This window comes from Salminus brasiliensis, chromosome 9 (genome assembly GCF_030463535.1).
Source record: "Salminus brasiliensis chromosome 9, fSalBra1.hap2, whole genome shotgun sequence".
Classification (NCBI taxonomy): domain Eukaryota; kingdom Metazoa; phylum Chordata; class Actinopteri; order Characiformes; family Bryconidae; genus Salminus; species Salminus brasiliensis.
The window spans coordinates 10,925,671-10,949,017 of NC_132886.1; the positions used below are offsets into that span (position 1 = coordinate 10,925,671).

Consider the following 23,347-nt stretch of genomic DNA (forward strand, 5'->3'; position numbering starts at 1 on the left):
TGCGACACCCCAGATACTATACGATTTTGTACTAAATGCAGCAGCAGTCTGGCAGATGTGGTTAAATTACAGCAGAGGCAACAAGGTCTTAACACGGTTTTAAACATTCGCTCACATGTAGTATGCGTTCTTCAAAGAGTACTTCTTGACGTCTCCTCAAATATACTGTACAAGGTAGAAATGGGAGACGAGGTGGCCGAGTGGTTAAGGCGATGGACTGCTAATCCATTGTGCTCTGCACGCGTGGGTTCGAATCCCATCCTCGTCGGCAGACGCTATTTTGAGGCTCTATCAATCCTGTGTCAATATACCATTCAGGGAAAATCCATTTGCGCATCGTCGTAGAGAAACTGGGAAATGGCCATGTCTGTGAAAGCCGACATAAGAGAACACTGGCAGTTCTCAATTACACCATTGAGGTGTAGCCATAAGTTATTGCAAAATACTTTTTGTTAATTTTGTAAGAGGTTTGACCTTCGTGGAAGGCTGACGCCCCATAAAACTGGCTTAGCGACAGCCCTGGACAAAGCGTATTGCTTGCATCAGGCAAATCAGGGGAAATGTAGGCTGGTTTGCAACATTGAGTCCATTTTTATTTAGTGAGATACATATCTACGACAATCCAGTTAGCGTCACGGCAGTTAAAGCTCACGCAGCAATGACTACCAAACATGAACCCAAAGATATACGTTCTAGCAGACCTCTAATTGATGTCACCTGGCCCATCTAATTGCCTGTTTCGGAAGCACTTGTTTAGATGAAACGTTTTTTTAGGGTTGGAGGTCTACAGGACTTAAGACTTGCAGTAAAACATGTTTTTTTCCAAAAGGTCTTTGTGAGGTGAGCTGTTTTAAAGAAATATATTTTAATTCTACCGCTTTAAAGTGTAAAAATATAAACCAAAGCTCTCCTCCATGATATAATCACGATCTATTCTATTTCAATACTGCACCAGAAATAAACACTGTCCATTCATTCTGATATGTCATTCATCATTTGCTGCAAGCATTTCTTGACCTACCTTGTTTGTAAAGACACTATTGTAGCTACTAATCATTTAAACATACTGAAATAGCAGAACACCTTGTGTGCACACTACTCTCGACGTTTGACCATTTTTCTTGGAAAACTTATATATTATCTATTTAAAGAAAAATACTGATCATATTGGGACATCTCTGTAAGAATAAAGTCAAATAAAAGAAATCCCAAAATGTACTGTTTTGGATTAATTTGTTGCAATTAGGAGCGTAAAATGAACATAGAGCTACTGTTGGATAAATAAGCGTCAGGCAAGGGAGTGTCTCCAAGACGTGTACTCGTACGATTACCCTCACACGATCATAGCTACACGGACGTACTGACGAGGTGGCCGAGTGGTTAAGGCGATGGACTGCTAATCCATTGTGCTCTGCACGCGTGGGTTTGAATCCCATCCTCGTCGACTTGTGTAGTTTTAGGGTCCGAACAATCCTGGTAATTTCCATACTCAATTGAAGATCGCTCATTGCAAAAGAAATGCAGAATATATGATTTGACGTTCTTGTTAAAGCTTCGAAATTTTCAATGCCTTGAAGACAGCTTTTACACCTAATAATTCTCCTTATCTTTCCAACATTTCTATGAATGAAAAAAATGACAAAATGCGAAGATTACTTAGCATATTTATATAAGACTCAACTGAATATGTGAACTTTCTTTGAGGGGCTCTCTTTTTTATTTTCAGTCTTTTTGAAGTTTTTTATGTAACCTTGTATTACGTGAGAAAGGTTTGGGTAGTAAAGTGTCATTGTTGACATTTTTTACTTTTTGACATTATTTAAATTTGACAGTTATATTTCATGACTTTTATATTTTGTCAAAAATTGATAATTAAGACAAATTGACACTTATCAGAAGAAAAGCTTTCTACATAGACATTCACTGAAATGTAAGTTTTCCCCCTCTACTGTACATTTGGCATTTTAATGTGTCCAAAGTAGCCTACCTAATATTTTCAGTATGTGAAATATATCACATATATTTGCGACACCCCAGATACTATACGATTTTGTGCTAAATGCAGCAGCAGTCTGGCAGATGTGGTTAAATTACAGCAGAGGCAACAAGGTCTTAACACGGTTTTAAACATTCGCTCACATGTAGTATGCGTTCTTAAAAGAGTACTTCTTGACGTCTCCTCAAATATACTGTACAAGGTAGAAATGGGAGACGAGGTGGCCGAGTGGTTAAGGCGATGGACTGCTAATCCATTGTGCTCTGCACGCGTGGGTTCGAATCCCATCCTCGTCGGCAGACACTATTTTGAGGCTCTATCAATCCTGTGTCAATATACCATTCAGGGAAAATCCATTTGCGCATCGTCGTAGAGAAACTGGGAAATGGCCATGTCTGTGAAAGCCGACATAAGAGAACACTGGCAGTTCTCAATTACACCATTGAGGTGTAGCCATAAGTTATTGCAAAATACTTTTTGTTAATTTTGTAAGAGGTTTGACCTTCGTGGAAGGCTGACGCCCCATAAAACTGGCTTAGCGACAGCCCTGGACAAAGCGTATTGCTTGCATCAGGCAAATCAGGGGAAATGTAGGCTGGTTTGCAACATGGAGTCCATTTTTATTTAGTGAGATACATATCTACGACGATCCAGTTAGCGTCACGGCAGTTAAAGCTCACGCAGCAATGACTACCAAACATGAACCCAAAGATATACGTTCTAGCAGACCTCTAATTGATGTCACATGGCCCATCTAATTGCCTGTTTCGGAAGCACTTGTTTAGTTGAAACGTTTTTTTAGGGTTGGAGGTCTACAGGACTTAAGACTTGCAATAAAACATGTTTTTTTCCAAAAGGTCTTTGTGAGGTGAGCTGTTTTAAAGAAATATATTTTAATTCTACCGCTTTAAAGTGTAAAAATATAAACCAAAGCTCTCCTCCATGATATAATCACGATCTATTCTATTTCAATACTGCACCAGAAATAAACACTGTCCATTCATTCTGATATGTCATTCATCATTTGCTGCAAGCATTTCTTGACCTACCTTGTTTGTAAAGACACTATTGTAGCTACTAATCATTTAAACATACTGAAATAGCAGAACACCTTGTGTGCACACTACTCTCGACGTTTGACCATTTTTCTTGGAAAACTTATATATTATCTATTTAAAGAAAAATACTGATCATATTCAGACATCTCTGTAAGAATAAAGTCAAATAAAAGAAATCCCAAAATGTACTGTTTTGGATTAATTTGTTGCAATTAGGAGCGTAAAATGAACATAGAGCTACTGTTGGATAAATAAGCGTCAGGCAAGGGAGTGTCTCCAAGACGTGTACTCGTACGATTACCCTCACACGATCATAGCTTCACGGACGTACTGACGAGGTGGCCGAGTGGTTAAGGCGATGGGCTGCTAATCCATTGTGCTCTGCACGCGTGGGTTCGAATCCCATCCTCGTCGACTTGTGTAGTTTTAGGGTCCGAACAATCCTGGTAATTTCCATACTCAATTGAAGATCGCTCATTGCAAAAGAAATGCAGAATATATGATTTGACGTTCTTGTTAAAGCTTCGAAATTTTCAATACCTTGAAGACAGCTTTTACACCTAATAATTCTCCTTATCTTTCCAACATTTCTATGAATGAAAAAAATGACAAAATGCGAAGATTACTTAGCATATTTATGTAAGACTCAACTGAATATGTGAACTTTCTTTGAGGGGCTCTCTTTTTTATTTTCAGTCTTTTTGAAGTTTTTTATGTAACCTTGTATTACGTGAGAAAGGTTTGGGTAGTAAAGTGTCATTGTTGACATTTTTTACTTTTTGACATTATTTAAATTTGACAGTTATATTTCATGACTTTTATATTTTGTCAAAAATTGATAATTAAGACAAATTGACACTTATCAGAAGAAAAGCTTTCTACATAGACATTCACTGAAATGTAAGTTTTCCCCCTCTACTGTACATTTGGCATTTTAATGTGTCCAAAGTAGCCTACCTAATATTTTCAGTATGTGAAATATATCACATATATTTGCGACACCCCAGATACTATACGATTTTGTGCTAAATGCAGCAGCAGTCTGGCAGATGTGGTTAAATTACAGCAGAGGCAACAAGGTCTTAACACGGTTTTAAACATTTGCTCACATGTAGTATGCGTTCTTCAAAGAGTACTTCTTGACGTCTCCTCAAATATACTGTACAAGGTAGAAATGGGAGACGAGGTGGCTGAGTGGTTAAGGCGATGGACTGCTAATCCATTGTGCTCTGCACGCGTGGGTTCGAATCCCATCCTCATCGGCAGACGCTATTTTGAGGCTCTATCAATCCTGTGTCAATATACCATTCAGGGAAAATCCATTTGCGCATCGTCGTAGAGAAACTGGGAAATGGCCATGTCTGTGAAAGCCGACATAAGAGAACACTGGCAGTTCTCAATTACACCATTGAGGTGTAGCCATAAGTTATTGCAAAATACTTTTTGTTAATTTTGTAAGAGGTTTGACCTTCGTGGAAGGCTGACGCCCCATAAAACTGGCTTAGCGACAGCCCTGGACAAAGCGTATTGCTTGCATCAGGCAAATCAGGGGAAATGTAGGCTGGTTTGCAACATGGAGTCCATTTTTATTTAGTGAGATACATATCTACGACGATCCAGTTAGCGTCACGGCAGTTAAAGCTCACGCAGCAATGACTACCAAACATGAACCCAAAGATATACGTTCTAGCAGACCTCTAATTGATGTCACATGGCCCATCTAATTGCCTGTTTCGGAAGCACTTGTTTAGTTGAAACGTTTTTTTAGGGTTGGAGGTCTACAGGACTTAAGACTTGCAATAAAACATGTTTTTTTCCAAAAGGTCTTTGTGAGGTGAGCTGTTTTAAAGAAATATATTTTAATTCTACCGCTTTAAAGTGTAAAAATATAAACCAAAGCTCTCCTCCATGATATAATCACGATCTATTCTATTTCAATACTGCACCAGAAATAAACACTGTCCATTCATTCTGATATGTCATTCATCATTTGCTGCAAGCATTTCTTGACCTACCTTGTTTGTAAAGACACTATTGTAGCTACTAATCATTTAAACATACTGAAATAGCAGAACACCTTGTGTGCACACTACTCTCGACGTTTGACCATTTTTCTTGGAAAACTTATATATTATCTATTTAAAGAAAAATACTGATCATATTGGGACATCTCTGTAAGAATAAAGTCAAATAAAAGAAATCCCAAAATGTACTGTTTTGGATTAATTTGTTGCAATTAGGAGCGTAAAATGAACATAGAGCTACTGTTGGATAAATAAGCGTCAGGCAAGGGAGTGTCTCCAAGACGTGTACTCGTACGATTACCCTCACACGATCATAGCTTCACGGACGTACTGACGAGGTGGCCGAGTGGTTAAGGCGATGGACTGCTAATCCATTGTGCTCTGCACGCGTGGGTTCGAATCCCATCCTCGTCGACTTGTGTAGTTTTAGGGTCCGAACAATCCTGGTAATTTCCATACTCAATTGAAGATCGCTCATTGCAAAAGAAATGCAGAATATATGATTTGACGTTCTTGTTAAAGCTTCGAAATTTTCAATGCCTTGAAGACAGCTTTTACACCTAATAATTCTCCTTATCTTTCCAACATTTCTATGAATGAAAAAAATGACAAAATGCGAAGATTACTTAGCATATTTATGTAAGACTCAACTGAATATGTGAACTTTCTTTGAGGGGCCCTCTTTTTTATTTTCAGTCTTTTTGAAGTTTTTTATGTAACCTTGTATTACGTGAGAAAGGTTTGGGTAGTAAAGTGTCATTGTTGACATTTTTTACTTTTTGACATTATTTAAATTTGACAGTTATATTTCATGACTTTTATATTTTGTCAAAAATTGATAATTAAGACAAATTGACACTTATCAGAAGAAAAGCTTTCTACATAGACATTCACTGAAATGTAAGTTTTCCCCCTCTACTGTACATTTGGCATTTTAATGTGTCCAAAGTAGCCTACCTAATATTTTCAGTATGTGAAATATATCACATATATTTGCGACACCCCAGATACTATACGATTTTGTACTAAATGCAGCAGCAGTCTGGCAGATGTGGTTAAATTACAGCAGAGGCAACAAGGTCTTAACACGGTTTTAAACATTCGCTCACATGTAGTATGCGTTCTTCAAAGAGTACTTCTTGACGTCTCCTCAAATATACTGTACAAGGTAGAAATGGGAGACGAGGTGGCCGAGTGGTTAAGGCGATGGACTGCTAATCCATTGTGCTCTGCACGCGTGGGTTCGAATCCCATCCTCATCGGCAGACGCTATTTTGAGGCTCTATCAATCCTGTGTCAATATACCATTCAGGGAAAATCCATTTGCGCATCGTCGTAGAGAAACTGGGAAATGGCCATGTCTGTGAAAGCCGACATAAGAGAACACTGGCAGTTCTCAATTACACCATTGAGGTGTAGCCATAAGTTATTGCAAAATACTTTTTGTTAATTTTGTAAGAGGTTTGACCTTCGTGGAAGGCTGACGCCCCATAAAACTGGCTTAGCGACAGCCCTGGACAAAGCGTATTGCTTGCATCAGGCAAATCAGGGGAAATGTAGGCTGGTTTGCAACATGGAGTCCATTTTTATTTAGTGAGATACATATCTACGACGATCCAGTTAGCGTCACGGCAGTTAAAGCTCACGCAGCAATGACTACCAAACATGAACCCAAAGATATACGTTCTAGCAGACCTCTAATTGATGTCACATGGCCCATCTAATTGCCTGTTTCGGAAGCACTTGTTTAGTTGAAACGTTTTTTTAGGGTTGGAGGTCTACAGGACTTAAGACTTGCAATAAAACATGTTTTTTTCCAAAAGGTCTTTGTGAGGTGAGCTGTTTTAAAGAAATATATTTTAATTCTACCGCTTTAAAGTGTAAAAATATAAACCAAAGCTCTCCTCCATGATATAATCACGATCTATTCTATTTCAATACTGCACCAGAAATAAACACTGTCCATTCATTCTGATATGTCATTCATCATTTGCTGCAAGCATTTCTTGACCTACCTTGTTTGTAAAGACACTATTGTAGCTACTAATCATTTAAACATACTGAAATAGCAGAACACCTTGTGTGCACACTACTCTCGACGTTTGACCATTTTTCTTGGAAAACTTATATATTATCTATTTAAAGAAAAATACTGATCATATTGGGACATCTCTGTAAGAATAAAGTCAAATAAAAGAAATCCCAAAATGTACTGTTTTGGATTAATTTGTTGCAATTAGGAGCGTAAAATGAACATAGAGCTACTGTTGGATAAATAAGCGTCAGGCAAGGGAGTGTCTCCAAGACGTGTACTCGTACGATTACCCTCACACGATCATAGCTTCACGGACGTACTGACGAGGTGGCCGAGTGGTTAAGGCGATGGACTGCTAATCCATTGTGCTCTGCACGCGTGGGTTCGAATCCCATCCTCGTCGACTTGTGTAGTTTTAGGGTCCGAACAATCCTGGTAATTTCCATACTCAATTGAAGATCGCTCATTGCAAAAGAAATGCAGAATATATGATTTGACGTTCTTGTTAAAGCTTCGAAATTTTCAATGCCTTGAAGACAGCTTTTACACCTAATAATTCTCCTTATCTTTCCAACATTTCTATGAATGAAAAAAATGACAAAATGCGAAGATTACTTAGCATATTTATGTAAGACTCAACTGAATATGTGAACTTTCTTTGAGGGGCTCTCTTTTTTATTTTCAGTCTTTTTGAAGTTTTTTATGTAACCTTGTATTACGTGAGAAAGGTTTGGGTAGTAAAGTGTCATTGTTGACATTTTTTACTTTTTGACATTATTTAAATTTGACAGTTATATTTCATGACTTTTATATTTTGTCAAAAATTGATAATTAAGACAAATTGACACTTATCAGAAGAAAAGCTTTCTACATAGACATTCACTGAAATGTAAGTTTTCCCCCTCTACTGTACATTTGGCATTTTAATGTGTCCAAAGTAGCCTACCTAATATTTTCAGTATGTGAAATATATCACATATATTTGCGACACCCCAGATACTATACGATTTTGTACTAAATGCAGCAGCAGTCTGGCAGATGTGGTTAAATTACAGCAGAGGCAACAAGGTCTTAACACGGTTTTAAACATTCGCTCACATGTAGTATGCGTTCTTCAAAGAGTACTTCTTGACGTCTCCTCAAATATACTGTACAAGGTAGAAATGGGAGACGAGGTGGCCGAGTGGTTAAGGCGATGGACTGCTAATCCATTGTGCTCTGCACGCGTGGGTTCGAATCCCATCCTCGTCGGCAGACGCTATTTTGAGGCTCTATCAATCCTGTGTCAATATACCATTCAGGGAAAATCCATTTGCGCATCGTCGTAGAGAAACTGGGAAATGGCCATGTCTGTGAAAGCCGACATAAGAGAACACTGGCAGTTCTCAATTACACCATTGAGGTGTAGCCATAAGTTATTGCAAAATACTTTTTGTTAATTTTGTAAGAGGTTTGACCTTCGTGGAAGGCTGACGCCCCATAAAACTGGCTTAGCGACAGCCCTGGACAAAGCGTATTGCTTGCATCAGGCAAATCAGGGGAAATGTAGGCTGGTTTGCAACATGGAGTCCATTTTTATTTAGTGAGATACATATCTACGACAATCCAGTTAGCGTCACGGCAGTTAAAGCTCACGCAGCAATGACTACCAAACATGAACCCAAAGATATACGTTCTAGCAGACCTCTAATTGATGTCACCTGGCCCATCTAATTGCCTGTTTCGGAAGCACTTGTTTAGATGAAACGTTTTTTTAGGGTTGGAGGTCTACAGGACTTAAGACTTGCAGTAAAACATGTTTTTTTCCAAAAGGTCTTTGTGAGGTGAGCTGTTTTAAAGAAATATATTTTAATTCTACCGCTTTAAAGTGTAAAAATATAAACCAAAGCTCTCCTCCATGATATAATCACGATCTATTCTATTTCAATACTGCACCAGAAATAAACACTGTCCATTCATTCTGATGTCATTCATCATTTGCTGCAAGCATTTCTTGACCTACCTTGTTTGTAAAGACACTATTGTAGCTACTAATCATTTAAACATACTGAAATAGCAGAACACCTTGTGTGCACACTACTCTCGACGTTTGACCATTTTTCTTGGAAAACTTATATATTATCTATTTAAAGAAAAATACTGATCATATTGGGACATCTCTGTAAGAATAAAGTCAAATAAAAGAAATCCCAAAATGTACTGTTTTGGATTAATTTGTTGCAATTAGGAGCGTAAAATGAACATAGAGCTACTGTTGGATAAATAAGCGTCAGGCAAGGGAGTGTCTCCAAGACGTGTACTCGTACGATTACCCTCACACGATCATAGCTACACGGACGTACTGACGAGGTGGCCGAGTGGTTAAGGCGATGGACTGCTAATCCATTGTGCTCTGCACGCGTGGGTTTGAATCCCATCCTCGTCGACTTGTGTAGTTTTAGGGTCCGAACAATCCTGGTAATTTCCATACTCAATTGAAGATCGCTCATTGCAAAAGAAATGCAGAATATATGATTTGACGTTCTTGTTAAAGCTTCGAAATTTTCAATGCCTTGAAGACAGCTTTTACACCTAATAATTCTCCTTATCTTTCCAACATTTCTATGAATGAAAAAAATGACAAAATGCGAAGATTACTTAGCATATTTATATAAGACTCAACTGAATATGTGAACTTTCTTTGAGGGGCTCTCTTTTTTATTTTCAGTCTTTTTGAAGTTTTTTATGTAACCTTGTATTACGTGAGAAAGGTTTGGGTAGTAAAGTGTCATTGTTGACATTTTTTACTTTTTGACATTATTTAAATTTGACAGTTATATTTCATGACTTTTATATTTTGTCAAAAATTGATAATTAAGACAAATTGACACTTATCAGAAGAAAAGCTTTCTACATAGACATTCACTGAAATGTAAGTTTTCCCCCTCTACTGTACATTTGGCATTTTAATGTGTCCAAAGTAGCCTACCTAATATTTTCAGTATGTGAAATATATCACATATATTTGCGACACCCCAGATACTATACGATTTTGTGCTAAATGCAGCAGCAGTCTGGCAGATGTGGTTAAATTACAGCAGAGGCAACAAGGTCTTAACACGGTTTTAAACATTCGCTCACATGTAGTATGCGTTCTTCAAAGAGTACTTCTTGACGTCTCCTCAAATATACTGTACAAGGTAGAAATGGGAGACGAGGTGGCCGAGTGGTTAAGGCGATGGACTGCTAATCCATTGTGCTCTGCACGCGTGGGTTCGAATCCCATCCTCGTCGGCAGACGCTATTTTGAGGCTCTATCAATCCTGTGTCAATATACCATTCAGGGAAAATCCATTTGCGCATCGTCGTAGAGAAACTGGGAAATGGCCATGTCTGTGAAAGCCGACATAAGAGAACACTGGCAGTTCTCAATTACACCATTGAGGTGTAGCCATAAGTTATTGCAAAATACTTTTTGTTAATTTTGTAAGAGGTTTGACCTTCGTGGAAGGCTGACGCCCCATAAAACTGGCTTAGCGACAGCCCTGGACAACGCGTATTGCTTGCATCAGGCAAATCAGGGGAAATGTAGGCTGGTTTGCAACATGGAGTCCATTTTTATTCAGTGAGATAGATATCTACGACGATCCAGTTAGCGTCACGGCAGTTAAAGCTCACGCAGCAATGACTACCAAACATGAACCCAAAGATATACGTTCTAGCAGACCTCTAATTGATGTCACCTGGCCCATCTAATTGCCTGTTTCGGAAGCACTTGTTTAGTTGAAACGTTTTTTAGGGTTGGAGGTCTACAGGACTTAAGACTTGCAGTAAAACATGTTTTTTTCCAAAAGGTCTTTGTGAGGTGAGCTGTTTTAAAGAAATATATTTTAATTCTACCGCTTTAAAGTGTAAAAATATAAACCAAAGCTCTCCTCCATGATATAATCACGATCTATTCTATTTCAATACTGCACCAGAAATAAACACTGTCCATTCATTCTGATATGTCATTCATCATTTGCTGCAAGCATTTCTTGACCTACCTTGTTTGTAAAGACACTATTGTAGCTACTAATCATTTAAACATACTGAAATAGCAGAACACCTTGTGTGCACACTACTCTCGACGTTTGACCATTTTTCTTGGAAAACTTATATATTATCTATTTAAAGAAAAATACTGATCATATTGGGACATCTCTGTAAGAATAAAGTCAAATAAAAGAAATCCCAAAATGTACTGTTTTGGATTAATTTGTTGCAATTAAGAGCGTAAAATGAACATAGAGCTACTGTTGGATAAATAAGCGTCAGGCAAGGGAGTGTCTCCAAGACGTGTACTCGTACGATTACCCTCACACGATCATAGCTTCACGGACGTACTGACGAGGTGGCCGAGTGGTTAAGGCGATGGACTGCTAATCCATTGTGCTCTGCACGCGTGGGTTCGAATCCCATCCTCGTCGACTTGTGTAGTTTTAGGGTCCGAACAATCCTGGTAATTTCCATACTCAATTGAAGATCGCTCATTGCAAAAGAAATGCAGAATATATGATTTGACGTTCTTGTTAAAGCTTCGAAATTTTCAATGCCTTGAAGACAGCTTTTACACCTAATAGTTCTCCTTATCTTTCCAACATTTCTATGAATGAAAAAAATGACAAAATGCGAAGATTACTTCGCATATTTATATAAGACTCAACTGAATATGTGAACTTTCTTTGAGGGGCTCTCTTTTTTATTTTCAGTCTTTTTGAAGTTTTTTATGTAACCTTGTATTACGTGAGAAAGGTTTGGGTAGTAAAGTGTCATTGTTGACATTTTTTACTTTTTGACATTATTTAAATTTGACAGTTATATTTCATGACTTTTATATTTTGTCAAAAATTGATAATTAAGACAAATTGACACTTTTCAGAAGAAAAGCTTTCTACATAGACATTCACTGAAATGTAAGTTTTCCCCCTCTACTGTACATTTGGCATTTTAATGTGTCCAAAGTAGCCTACCTAATATTTTCAGTATGTGAAATATATCACATATATTTGCGACACCCCAGATACTATACGATTTTGTGCTAAATGCAGCAGCAGTCTGGCAGATGTGGTTAAATTACAGCAGAGGCAACAAGGTCTTAACACGGTTTTAAACATTAGCTCACATGTAGTATGCGTTCTTCAAAGAGTACGTCTCCTCAAATATACTGTACAAGATAGAAATGGGAGACGAGGTGGCCGAGTGGTTAAGGCGATGGACTGCTAATCCATTGTGCTCTGCACGCGTGGGTTCGAATCCCATCCTCGTCGGCAGACGCTATTTTGAGGCTCTATCAATCCTGTGTCAATATACCATTCAGGGAAAATCCATTTGCGCATCGTCGTAGAGAAACTGGGAAATGGCCATGTCTGTGAAAGCCGACATAAGAGAACACTGGCAGTTCTCAATTACACCATTGAGGTGTAGCCATAAGTTATTGCAAAATACTTTTTGTTAATTTTGTAAGAGGTTTGACCTTCGTGGAAGGCTGACGCCCCATAAAACTGGCTTAGCGACAGCCCTGGACAACGCGTATTGCTTGCATCAGGCAAATCAGGGGAAATGTAGGCTGGTTTGCAACATGGAGTCCATTTTTATTCAGTGAGATAGATATCTACGACGATCCAGTTAGCGTCACGGCAGTTAAAGCTCACGCAGCAATGACTACCAAACATGAACCCAAAGATATACGTTCTAGCAGACCTCTAATTGATGTCACCTGGCCCATCTAATTGCCTGTTTCGGAAGCACTTGTTTAGTTGAAACGTTTTTTAGGGTTGGAGGTCTACAGGACTTAAGACTTGCAGTAAAACATGTTTTTTTCCAAAAGGTCTTTGTGAGGTGAGCTGTTTTAAAGAAATATATTTTAATTCTACCGCTTTAAAGTGTAAAAATATAAACCAAAGCTCTCCTCCATGATATAATCACGATCTATTCTATTTCAATACTGCACCAGAAATAAACACTGTCCATTCATTCTGATATGTCATTCATCATTTGCTGCAAGCATTTCTTGACCTACCTTGTTTGTAAAGACACTATTGTAGCTACTAATCATTTAAACATACTGAAATAGCAGAACACCTTGTGTGCACACTACTCTCGACGTTTGACCATTTTTCTTGGAAAACTTATATATTATCTATTTAAAGAAAAATACTGATCATATTGGGACATCTCTGTAAGAATAAAGTCAAATAAAAGAAATCCCAAAATGTACTGTTTTGGATTAATTTGTTGCAATTAAGAGCGTAAAATGAACATAGAGCTACTGTTGGATAAATAAGCGTCAGGCAAGGGAGTGTCTCCAAGACGTGTACTCGTACGATTACCCTCACACGATCATAGCTTCACGGACGTACTGACGAGGTGGCCGAGTGGTTAAGGCGATGGACTGCTAATCCATTGTGCTCTGCACGCGTGGGTTCGAATCCCATCCTCGTCGACTTGTGTAGTTTTAGGGTCCGAACAATCCTGGTAATTTCCATACTCAATTGAAGATCGCTCATTGCAAAAGAAATGCAGAATATATGATTTGACGTTCTTGTTAAAGCTTCGAAATTTTCAATGCCTTGAAGACAGCTTTTACACCTAATAGTTCTCCTTATCTTTCCAACATTTCTATGAATGAAAAAAATGACAAAATGCGAAGATTACTTCGCATATTTATATAAGACTCAACTGAATATGTGAACTTTCTTTGAGGGGCTCTCTTTTTTATTTTCAGTCTTTTTGAAGTTTTTTATGTAACCTTGTATTACGTGAGAAAGGTTTGGGTAGTAAAGTGTCATTGTTGACATTTTTTACTTTTTGACATTATTTAAATTTGACAGTTATATTTCATGACTTTTATATTTTGTCAAAAATTGATAATTAAGACAAATTGACACTTTTCAGAAGAAAAGCTTTCTACATAGACATTCACTGAAATGTAAGTTTTCCCCCTCTACTGTACATTTGGCATTTTAATGTGTCCAAAGTAGCCTACCTAATATTTTCAGTATGTGAAATATATCACATATATTTGCGACACCCCAGATACTATACGATTTTGTGCTAAATGCAGCAGCAGTCTGGCAGATGTGGTTAAATTACAGCAGAGGCAACAAGGTCTTAACACGGTTTTAAACATTAGCTCACATGTAGTATGCGTTCTTCAAAGAGTACGTCTCCTCAAATATACTGTACAAGATAGAAATGGGAGACGAGGTGGCCGAGTGGTTAAGGCGATGGACTGCTAATCCATTGTGCTCTGCACGCGTGGGTTCGAATCCCATCCTCGTCGGCAGACGCTATTTTGAGGCTCTATCAATCCTGTGTCAATATACCATTCAGGGAAAATCCATTTGCGCATCGTCGTAGAGAAACTGGGAAATGGCCATGTCTGTGAAAGCCGACATAAGAGAACACTGGCAGTTCTCAATTACACCATTGAGGTGTAGCCATAAGTTATTGCAAAATACTTTTTGTTAATTTTGTAAGAGGTTTGACCTTCGTGGAAGGCTGACGCCCCATAAAACTGGCTTAGCGACAGCCCTGGACAACGCGTATTGCTTGCATCAGGCAAATCAGGGGAAATGTAGGCTGGTTTGCAACATGGAGTCCATTTTTATTCAGTGAGATAGATATCTACGACGATCCAGTTAGCGTCACGGCAGTTAAAGCTCACGCAGCAATGACTACCAAACATGAACCCAAAGATATACGTTCTAGCAGACCTCTAATTGATGTCACCTGGCCCATCTAATTGCCTGTTTCGGAAGCACTTGTTTAGTTGAAACGTTTTTTAGGGTTGGAGGTCTACAGGACTTAAGACTTGCAGTAAAACATGTTTTTTTCCAAAAGGTCTTTGTGAGGTGAGCTGTTTTAAAGAAATATATTTTAATTCTACCGCTTTAAAGTGTAAAAATATAAACCAAAGCTCTCCTCCATGATATAATCACGATCTATTCTATTTCAATACTGCACCAGAAATAAACACTGTCCATTCATTCTGATATGTCATTCATCATTTGCTGCAAGCATTTCTTGACCTACCTTGTTTGTAAAGACACTATTGTAGCTACTAATCATTTAAACATACTGAAATAGCAGAACACCTTGTGTGCACACTACTCTCGACGTTTGACCATTTTTCTTGGAAAACTTATATATTATCTATTTAAAGAAAAATACTGATCATATTGGGACATCTCTGTAAGAATAAAGTCAAATAAAAGAAATCCCAAAATGTACTGTTTTGGATTAATTTGTTGCAATTAAGAGCGTAAAATGAACATAGAGCTACTGTTGGATAAATAAGCGTCAGGCAAGGGAGTGTCTCCAAGACGTGTACTCGTACGATTACCCTCACACGATCATAGCTTCACGGACGTACTGACGAGGTGGCCGAGTGGTTAAGGCGATGGACTGCTAATCCATTGTGCTCTGCACGCGTGGGTTCGAATCCCATCCTCGTCGACTTGTGTAGTTTTAGGGTCCGAACAATCCTGGTAATTTCCATACTCAATTGAAGATCGCTCATTGCAAAAGAAATGCAGAATATATGATTTGACGTTCTTGTTAAAGCTTCGAAATTTTCAATGCCTTGAAGACAGCTTTTACACCTAATAGTTCTCCTTATCTTTCCAACATTTCTATGAATGAAAAAAATGACAAAATGCGAAGATTACTTCGCATATTTATATAAGACTCAACTGAATATGTGAACTTTCTTTGAGGGGCTCTCTTTTTTATTTTCAGTCTTTTTGAAGTTTTTTATGTAACCTTGTATTACGTGAGAAAGGTTTGGGTAGTAAAGTGTCATTGTTGACATTTTTTACTTTTTGACATTATTTAAATTTGACAGTTATATTTCATGACTTTTATATTTTGTCAAAAATTGATAATTAAGACAAATTGACACTTTTCAGAAGAAAAGCTTTCTACATAGACATTCACTGAAATGTAAGTTTTCCCCCTCTACTGTACATTTGGCATTTTAATGTGTCCAAAGTAGCCTACCTAATATTTTCAGTATGTGAAATATATCACATATATTTGCGACACCCCAGATACTATACGATTTTGTGCTAAATGCAGCAGCAGTCTGGCAGATGTGGTTAAATTACAGCAGAGGCAACAAGGTCTTAACACGGTTTTAAACATTAGCTCACATGTAGTATGCGTTCTTCAAAGAGTACGTCTCCTCAAATATACTGTACAAGATAGAAATGGGAGACGAGGTGGCCGAGTGGTTAAGGCGATGGACTGCTAATCCATTGTGCTCTGCACGCGTGGGTTCGAATCCCATCCTCGTCGGCAGACGCTATTTTGAGGCTCTATCAATCCTGTGTCAATATACCATTCAGGGAAAATCCATTTGCGCATCGTCGTAGAGAAACTGGGAAATGGCCATGTCTGTGAAAGCCGACATAAGAGAACACTGGCAGTTCTCAATTACACCATTGAGGTGTAGCCATAAGTTATTGCAAAATACTTTTTGTTAATTTTGTAAGAGGTTTGACCTTCGTGGAAGGCTGACGCCCCATAAAACTGGCTTAGCGACAGCCCTGGACAAAGCGTATTGCTTGCATCAGGCAAATCAGGGGAAATGTAGGCTGGTTTGCAACATGGAGTCCATTTTTATTTAGTGAGATACATATCTACGACGATCCAGTTAGCGTCACGGCAGTTAAAGCTCACGCAGCAATGACTACCAAACATGAACCCAAAGATATACGTTCTAGCAGACCTCTAATTGATGTCACCTGGCCCATCTAATTGCCTGTTTCGGAAGCACTTGTTTAGTTGAAACGTTTTTTTAGGGTTGGAGGTCTACAGGACTTAAGACTTGCAGTAAAACATGTTTTTTTCCAAAAGGTCTTTGTGAGGTGAGCTGTTTTAAAGAAATGTATTTTAATTCTATCGCTTTAAAGTGTAAAAATATAAACCAAAGCTCTCCTCCATGATATAATCACGATCTATTCTATTTCAATACTGCACCAGAAATTAACACTGTCCATTCATTCTGATATGTCATTCATCATTTGCTGCAAGCATTTCTTGACCTACCTTGTTTGTAAAGACACTATTGTAGCTACTAATCATTTAAACATACTGAAATAGCAGAACACCTCGTGTGCACACTACTCTCGACGTTTGACCATGTTTCTTGGAAAACTTATATATTATCTATTTAAAGAAAAATACTGATCATATTGGGACATCTCTGTAAGAATAAAGTCAAATAAAAGAAATCCCAAAATGTACTGTTTTGGATTAATTTGTTGCAATTAGGAGCGTAAAATGAACATAGAGCTACTGTTGGATAAATAAGCGTCAGGCAAGGGAGTGTCTCCAAGACGTGTACTCGTACGATTACCCTCACACGATCATAGCTTCACGGACGTACTGACGAGGTGGCCGAGTGGTTAAGGCGATGGACTGCTAATCCATTGTGCTCTGCACGCGTGGGTTCGAATCCCATCCTCGTCGACTTGTGTAGTTTTAGGGTCCGAACAATCCTGGTAATTTCCATACTCAATTGAAGATCGCTCATTGCAAAAGAAATGCAGAATATATGATTTGACGTTCTTGTTAAAGCTTCGAAATTTTCAATGCCTTGAAGACAGCTTTTACACCTAATAATTCTCCTTATCTTTCCAACATTTCTATGAATGAAAAAAATGACAAAATGCGAAGATTACTTAGCATATTTATATAAGACTCAACTGAATATGTGAACTTTCTTTGAGGGGCTCTCTTTTTTATTTTCAGTCTTTTTGAAGTTTTTTATGTAACCTTGTATTACGTGAGAAAGGTTTGGGTAGTAAAGTGTCATTGTTGACATTTTTTACTTTTTGACATTATTTAAATTTGACAGTTATATTTCATGACTTTTATATTTTGTCAAAAATTGATAATTAAGACAAATTGACACTTATCAGAAGAAAAGCTTTCTACATAGACATTCACTGAAATGTAAGTTTTCCCCCTCTACTGTACATTTGGCATTTTAATGTGTCCAAAGTAGCCTACCTAATATTTTCAGTATGTGAAATATATCACATATATTTGCGACACCCCAGATACTATACGATTTTGTGCCAAATGCAGCAGCAGTCTGGAAGATGTGGTTAAATTACAGCAGAGGCAACAAGGTCTTAACACGGTTTTAAACATTAGCTCACATGTAGTATGCGTTCTTCAAAGAGTACGTCTCCTCAAATATACTGTACAAGGTAGCAATGGGAGACGAGGTGGCCGAGTGGTTAAGGCGATGGACTGCTAATCCATTGTGCTCTGCACGCGTGGGTTCGAATCCCATCCTCGTCGGCAGACGCTATTTTGAGGCTCTATCAATCCTGTGTCAATATAACATTCAGGGAAAATCCATTTGCGCATCGTCGTAGAGAAACTGGGAAATGGCGATGGCTGTGAAAGCCGACATAAGAGAACACTGGCAGTTCTCAATTACACCATTGAGGTGTAGCCATAAGTTATTGCAAAATACTTTTTGTTAATTTTGTAAGAGGTTTGACCTTCGTGGAAGGCTAACGCCCCATAAAACTGGCTTAGCGACAGCCCTGGACAAAGCGTATTGCTTGCATCAGGCAAATCAGGGGAAATGTAGGCTGGTTTGCAACATGGAGTCCATTTTTATTCAGTGAGATAGATATCTACGACGATCCAGTTAGCGTCACGGCAGTTAAAGCTCACGCAGCAATGACTACCAAACATGAACCCAAAGATATACGTTCTAGCAGACCTCTAATTGATGTCACCTGGCCCATCTAATTGCCTGTTTCGGAAGCACTTGTTTAGTTGAAACGTTTTTTTAGGGTTGGAGGTCTACAGGACTTAAGACTTGCAGTAAAACATGTTTTTTTCCAAAAGGTCTTTGTGAGGTGAGCTGTTTTAAAGAAATGTATTTTAATTATACCGCTTTAAAGTGTAAAAATATAAACCAAAGCTCTCCTCCATGATATAATCACGATCTATTCTATTTCAATACTGCACCAGAAATAAACACTGTCCATTCATTCTGATATGTCATTCATCATTTGCTGCAAGCATTTCTTGACCTACCTTGTTTGTAAAGACACTATTGTAGCTACTAATCATTTAAACATACTGAAATAGCAGAACACCACGTGTGCACACTACTCTCGACGTTTGACCATGTTTCTTGGAAAACTTATATATTATCTATTTAAAGAAAAATACTGATCATATTGGGACATCTCTGTAAGAATAAAGTCAAATAAAAGAAATCCCAAAATGTACTGTTTTGGATTAATTTGTTGCAATTAGGAGCGTAAAATGAACATAGAGCTACTGTTGGATAAATAAGCGTCAGGCAAGGGAGTGTCTCCAAGACGTGTACTCGTACGATTACCCTCACACGATCATAGCTTCACGGACGTACTGACGAGGTGGCCGAGAGGTTAAGGCGATGGACTGCTAATCCATTGTGCTCTGCACGCGTGGGTTCGAATCCCATCCTCGTCGACTTGTTTAGTTTTAGGGTCCGAACAATCCTGGTAATTTCCATACTCAATTGAAGATCGCTCATTGCAAAAGAAATGCAGAATATATGATTTGACGTTCTTGTTAAAGCTTCGAAATTTTCAATGCCTTGAAGACAGCTTTTACACCTAATAGTTCTCCTTATCTTTCCAACATTTCTATGAATGAAAAAAATGACAAAATGCGAAGATTACTTCGCATATTTATATAAGACTCAACTGAATATGTGAACTTTCTTTGAGGGGCTCTCTTTTTTATTTTCAGTCTTTTTGAAGTTTTTTATGTAACCTTGTATTACGTGAGAAAGGTTTGGGTAGTAAAGTGTCATTGTTGACATTTTTTACTTTTTGACATTATTTAAATTTGACAGTTATATTTCATGACTTTTATATTTTGTCAAAAATTGATAATTAAGACAAATTGACACTTATCAGAAGAAAAGCTTTCTACATAGACATTCACTGAAATGTAAGTTTTCCCCCTCTACTGTACATTTGGCATTTTAATGTGTCCAAAGTAGCCTACCTAATATTTTCAGTATGTGAAATATATCACATATATTTGCGACACCCCAGATACTATACGATTTTGTGCCAAATGCAGCAGCAGTCTGGCAGATGTGGTTAAATTACAGCAGAGGCAACAAGGTCTTAACACGGTTTTAAACATTAGCTCACATGTAGTATGCGTTCTTCAAAGAGTACGTCTCCTCAAATATACTGTACAAGGTAGAAATGGGAGACGAGGTGGCCGAGTGGTTAAGGCGATGGACTGCTAATCCATTGTGCTCTGCACGCGTGGGTTCGAATCCCATCCTCGTCGGCAGACGCTATTTTGAGGCTCTATCAATCCTGTGTCAATATACCATTCAGGGAAAATCCATTTGCGCATCGTCGTAGAGAAACTGGGAAATGGCCATGTCTGTGAAAGCCGACATAAGAGAACACTGGCAGTTCTCAATTACACCATTGAGGTGTAGCCATAAGTTATTGCAAAATACTTTTTGTTAATTTTGTAAGAGGTTTGACCTTCGTGGAAGGCTGACGCCCCATAAAACTGGCTTAGCGACAGCCCTGGACAAAGCGTATTGCTTGCATCAGGCAAATCAGGGGAAATGTAGGCTGGTTTGCAACATGGAGTCCATTTTTATTTAGTGAGATACATATCTACGACGATCCAGTTAGCGTCACGGCAGTTAAAGCTCACGCAGCAATGACTACCAAACATGAACCCAAAGATATACGTTCTAGCAGACCTCTAATTGATGTCACCTGGCCCATCTAATTGCCTGTTTCGGAAGCACTTGTTTAGTTGAAACGTTTTTTAGGGTTGGAGGTCTACAGGACTTAAGACTTGCAGTAAAACATGTTTTTTTCCAAAAGGTCTTTGTGAGGTGAGCTGTTTTAAAGAAATGTATTTTAATTCTACCGCTTTAAAGTGTAAAAATATAAACCAAAGCTCTCCTCCATGATATAATCACGATCTATTCTATTTCAGTACTGCACCAGAAATAAACACTGTCCATTCATTCTGATATGTCATTCATCATTTGCTGCAAGCATTTCTTGACCTACCTTGTTTGTAAAGACACTATTGTAGCTACTAATCATTTAAACATACTGAAATAGCAGAACACCTCGTGTGCACACTACTCTCGACGTTTGACCATGTTTCTTGGAAAACTTATATATTATCTATTTAAAGAAAAATACTGATCATATTGGGACATCTCTGTAAGAATAAAGTCAAATAAAAAAAATCCCAAAATGTACTGTTTTGGATTAATTTGTTGCAATTAGGAGCGTAAAATGAACATAGAGCTACTGTTGGATAAATAAGCGTCAGGCAAGGGAGTGTCTCCAAGACGTGTACTCGTACGATTACCCTCACACGATCATAGCTTCACGGACGTACTGACGAGGTGGCCGAGTGGTTAAGGCGATGGACTGCTAATCCATTGTGCTCTGCACGCGTGGGTTCGAATCCCATCCTCGTCGACTTGTGTAGTTTTAGGGTCCGAACAATCCTGGTAATTTCCATACTCAATTGAAGATCGCTCATTGCAAAAGAAATGCAGAATATATGATTTGACGTTCTTGTTAAAGCTTCGAAATTTTCAATGCCTTGAAGACAGCTTTTACACCTAATAATTCTCCTTATCTTTCCAACATTTCTATGAATGAAAAAAATGACAAAATGCGAAGATTACTTAGCATATTTATATAAGACTCAACTGAATATGTGAACTTTCTTTGAGGGGCTCTCTTTTTTATTTTCAGTCTTTTTGAAGTTTTTTATGTAACCTTGTATTACATGAGAAAGGTTTGGGTAGTAAAGTGTCATTGTTGACATTTTTTACTTTTTGACATTATTTAAATTTGACAGTTATATTTCATGACTTTTATATTTTGTCAAAAATTGATAATTAAGACAAATTGACACTTATCAGAAGAAAAGCTTTCTACATAGACATTCACTGAAATGTAAGTTTTCCCCCTCTACTGTACATTTGGCATTTTAATGTGTCCAAAGTAGCCTACCTAATATTTTCAGTATGTGAAATATATCACATATATTTGCGACACCCCAGATACTATACGATTTTGTGCCAAATGCAGCAGCAGTCTGGAAGATGTGGTTAAATTACAGCAGAGGCAACAAGGTCTTAACACGGTTTTAAACATTAGCTCACATGTAGTATGCGTTCTTCAAAGAGTACTTCTTGACGTCTCCTCAAATATACCGTACAAGGTAGCAATGGGAGACGAGGTGGCCGAGTGGTTAAGGCGATGGACTGCTAATCCATTGTGCTCTGCACGCGTGGGTTCGAATCCCATCCTTGTCGGCAGACGCTATTTTGAGGCTCTATCAATCCTGCGTCAATATACCATTCAGGGAAAATCCATTTGCGCATCGTCGTAGAGAAACTGGGAAATGGCGATGGCTGTGAAAGCCGACATAAGAGAACACTGGCAGTTCTCAATTACACCATTGAGGTGTAGCCATAAGTTATTGCAAAATACTTTTTGTTAATTTTGTAAGAGGTTTGACCTTCGTGGAAGGCTAACGCCCCATAAAACTGGCTTAGCGACAGCCCTGGACAAAGCGTATTGCTTGCATCAGGCAAATCAGGGGAAATGTAGGCTGGTTTGCAACATGGAGTCCATTTTTATTCAGTGAGATAGATATCTACGACGATCCAGTTAGCGTCACGGCAGTTAAAGCTCACGCAGCAATGACTACCAAACATGAACCCAAAGATATACGTTCTAGCAGACCTCTAATTGATGTCACCTGGCCCATCTAATTGCCTGTTTCGGAAGCACTTGTTTAGTTGAAACGTTTTTTTAGGGTTGGAGGTCTACAGGACTTAAGACTTGCAGTAAAACATGTTTTTTTCCAAAAGGTCTTTGTGAGGTGAGCTGTTTTAAAGAAATGTATTTTAATTCTACCGCTTTAAAGTGTAAAAATATAAACCAAAGCTCTCCTCCATGATATAATCACGATCTATTCTATTTCAATACTGCACCAGAAATAAACACTGTCCATTCATTCTGATATGTCATTCATCATTTGCTGCAAGCATTTCTTGACCTACCTTGTTTGTAAAGACACTATTGTAGCTACTAATCATTTAAACATACTGAAATAGCAGAACACCACGTGTGCACACTACTCTCGACGTTTGACCATGTTTCTTGGAAAA

The 23,347-nt window shown here is 38.2% G+C and overlaps 23 non-coding genes across 23 annotated transcripts; all 23 read left to right on the plus strand.

Moving 5' to 3' along the window:
* The first annotated feature begins 186 nt into the window (after positions 1 to 186).
* Positions 187 to 268, plus strand: trnas-gcu (transfer RNA serine (anticodon GCU)). The gene has a single exon. It is a non-coding gene; the product is annotated as a tRNA-Ser (tRNA).
* Positions 269 to 1,362: 1,094 nt separating this feature from the next.
* trnas-gcu (transfer RNA serine (anticodon GCU)) lies at positions 1,363 to 1,444 on the plus strand. Its single transcript has one exon. It is a non-coding gene; the product is annotated as a tRNA-Ser (tRNA).
* Positions 1,445 to 2,210: 766 nt separating this feature from the next.
* Positions 2,211 to 2,292, plus strand: trnas-gcu (transfer RNA serine (anticodon GCU)). The gene has a single exon. It is a non-coding gene; the product is annotated as a tRNA-Ser (tRNA).
* A 1,094-nt stretch (positions 2,293 to 3,386) lies between these two features.
* Positions 3,387 to 3,468, plus strand: trnas-gcu (transfer RNA serine (anticodon GCU)). Its single transcript has one exon. It is a non-coding gene; the product is annotated as a tRNA-Ser (tRNA).
* Positions 3,469 to 4,234: 766 nt separating this feature from the next.
* trnas-gcu (transfer RNA serine (anticodon GCU)) lies at positions 4,235 to 4,316 on the plus strand. The gene has a single exon. It is a non-coding gene; the product is annotated as a tRNA-Ser (tRNA).
* Positions 4,317 to 5,410: 1,094 nt separating this feature from the next.
* trnas-gcu (transfer RNA serine (anticodon GCU)) lies at positions 5,411 to 5,492 on the plus strand. Its single transcript has one exon. It is a non-coding gene; the product is annotated as a tRNA-Ser (tRNA).
* Positions 5,493 to 6,258: 766 nt separating this feature from the next.
* Positions 6,259 to 6,340, plus strand: trnas-gcu (transfer RNA serine (anticodon GCU)). The gene has a single exon. It is a non-coding gene; the product is annotated as a tRNA-Ser (tRNA).
* Positions 6,341 to 7,434: 1,094 nt separating this feature from the next.
* trnas-gcu (transfer RNA serine (anticodon GCU)) lies at positions 7,435 to 7,516 on the plus strand. Its single transcript has one exon. It is a non-coding gene; the product is annotated as a tRNA-Ser (tRNA).
* Positions 7,517 to 8,282: 766 nt separating this feature from the next.
* trnas-gcu (transfer RNA serine (anticodon GCU)) lies at positions 8,283 to 8,364 on the plus strand. Its single transcript has one exon. It is a non-coding gene; the product is annotated as a tRNA-Ser (tRNA).
* A 1,092-nt stretch (positions 8,365 to 9,456) lies between these two features.
* Positions 9,457 to 9,538, plus strand: trnas-gcu (transfer RNA serine (anticodon GCU)). The gene has a single exon. It is a non-coding gene; the product is annotated as a tRNA-Ser (tRNA).
* A 766-nt stretch (positions 9,539 to 10,304) lies between these two features.
* Positions 10,305 to 10,386, plus strand: trnas-gcu (transfer RNA serine (anticodon GCU)). Its single transcript has one exon. It is a non-coding gene; the product is annotated as a tRNA-Ser (tRNA).
* Positions 10,387 to 11,479: 1,093 nt separating this feature from the next.
* On the plus strand, positions 11,480 to 11,561 carry trnas-gcu (transfer RNA serine (anticodon GCU)). Its single transcript has one exon. It is a non-coding gene; the product is annotated as a tRNA-Ser (tRNA).
* A 758-nt stretch (positions 11,562 to 12,319) lies between these two features.
* trnas-gcu (transfer RNA serine (anticodon GCU)) lies at positions 12,320 to 12,401 on the plus strand. Its single transcript has one exon. It is a non-coding gene; the product is annotated as a tRNA-Ser (tRNA).
* Positions 12,402 to 13,494: 1,093 nt separating this feature from the next.
* trnas-gcu (transfer RNA serine (anticodon GCU)) lies at positions 13,495 to 13,576 on the plus strand. Its single transcript has one exon. It is a non-coding gene; the product is annotated as a tRNA-Ser (tRNA).
* Positions 13,577 to 14,334: 758 nt separating this feature from the next.
* Positions 14,335 to 14,416, plus strand: trnas-gcu (transfer RNA serine (anticodon GCU)). The gene has a single exon. It is a non-coding gene; the product is annotated as a tRNA-Ser (tRNA).
* A 1,093-nt stretch (positions 14,417 to 15,509) lies between these two features.
* On the plus strand, positions 15,510 to 15,591 carry trnas-gcu (transfer RNA serine (anticodon GCU)). Its single transcript has one exon. It is a non-coding gene; the product is annotated as a tRNA-Ser (tRNA).
* Positions 15,592 to 16,349: 758 nt separating this feature from the next.
* Positions 16,350 to 16,431, plus strand: trnas-gcu (transfer RNA serine (anticodon GCU)). Its single transcript has one exon. It is a non-coding gene; the product is annotated as a tRNA-Ser (tRNA).
* A 1,094-nt stretch (positions 16,432 to 17,525) lies between these two features.
* trnas-gcu (transfer RNA serine (anticodon GCU)) lies at positions 17,526 to 17,607 on the plus strand. Its single transcript has one exon. It is a non-coding gene; the product is annotated as a tRNA-Ser (tRNA).
* Positions 17,608 to 18,365: 758 nt separating this feature from the next.
* On the plus strand, positions 18,366 to 18,447 carry trnas-gcu (transfer RNA serine (anticodon GCU)). Its single transcript has one exon. It is a non-coding gene; the product is annotated as a tRNA-Ser (tRNA).
* Positions 18,448 to 19,541: 1,094 nt separating this feature from the next.
* On the plus strand, positions 19,542 to 19,623 carry trnas-gcu (transfer RNA serine (anticodon GCU)). Its single transcript has one exon. It is a non-coding gene; the product is annotated as a tRNA-Ser (tRNA).
* A 758-nt stretch (positions 19,624 to 20,381) lies between these two features.
* Positions 20,382 to 20,463, plus strand: trnas-gcu (transfer RNA serine (anticodon GCU)). The gene has a single exon. It is a non-coding gene; the product is annotated as a tRNA-Ser (tRNA).
* A 1,093-nt stretch (positions 20,464 to 21,556) lies between these two features.
* trnas-gcu (transfer RNA serine (anticodon GCU)) lies at positions 21,557 to 21,638 on the plus strand. The gene has a single exon. It is a non-coding gene; the product is annotated as a tRNA-Ser (tRNA).
* A 766-nt stretch (positions 21,639 to 22,404) lies between these two features.
* On the plus strand, positions 22,405 to 22,486 carry trnas-gcu (transfer RNA serine (anticodon GCU)). The gene has a single exon. It is a non-coding gene; the product is annotated as a tRNA-Ser (tRNA).
* Positions 22,487 to 23,347: the final 861 nt, after the last annotated feature.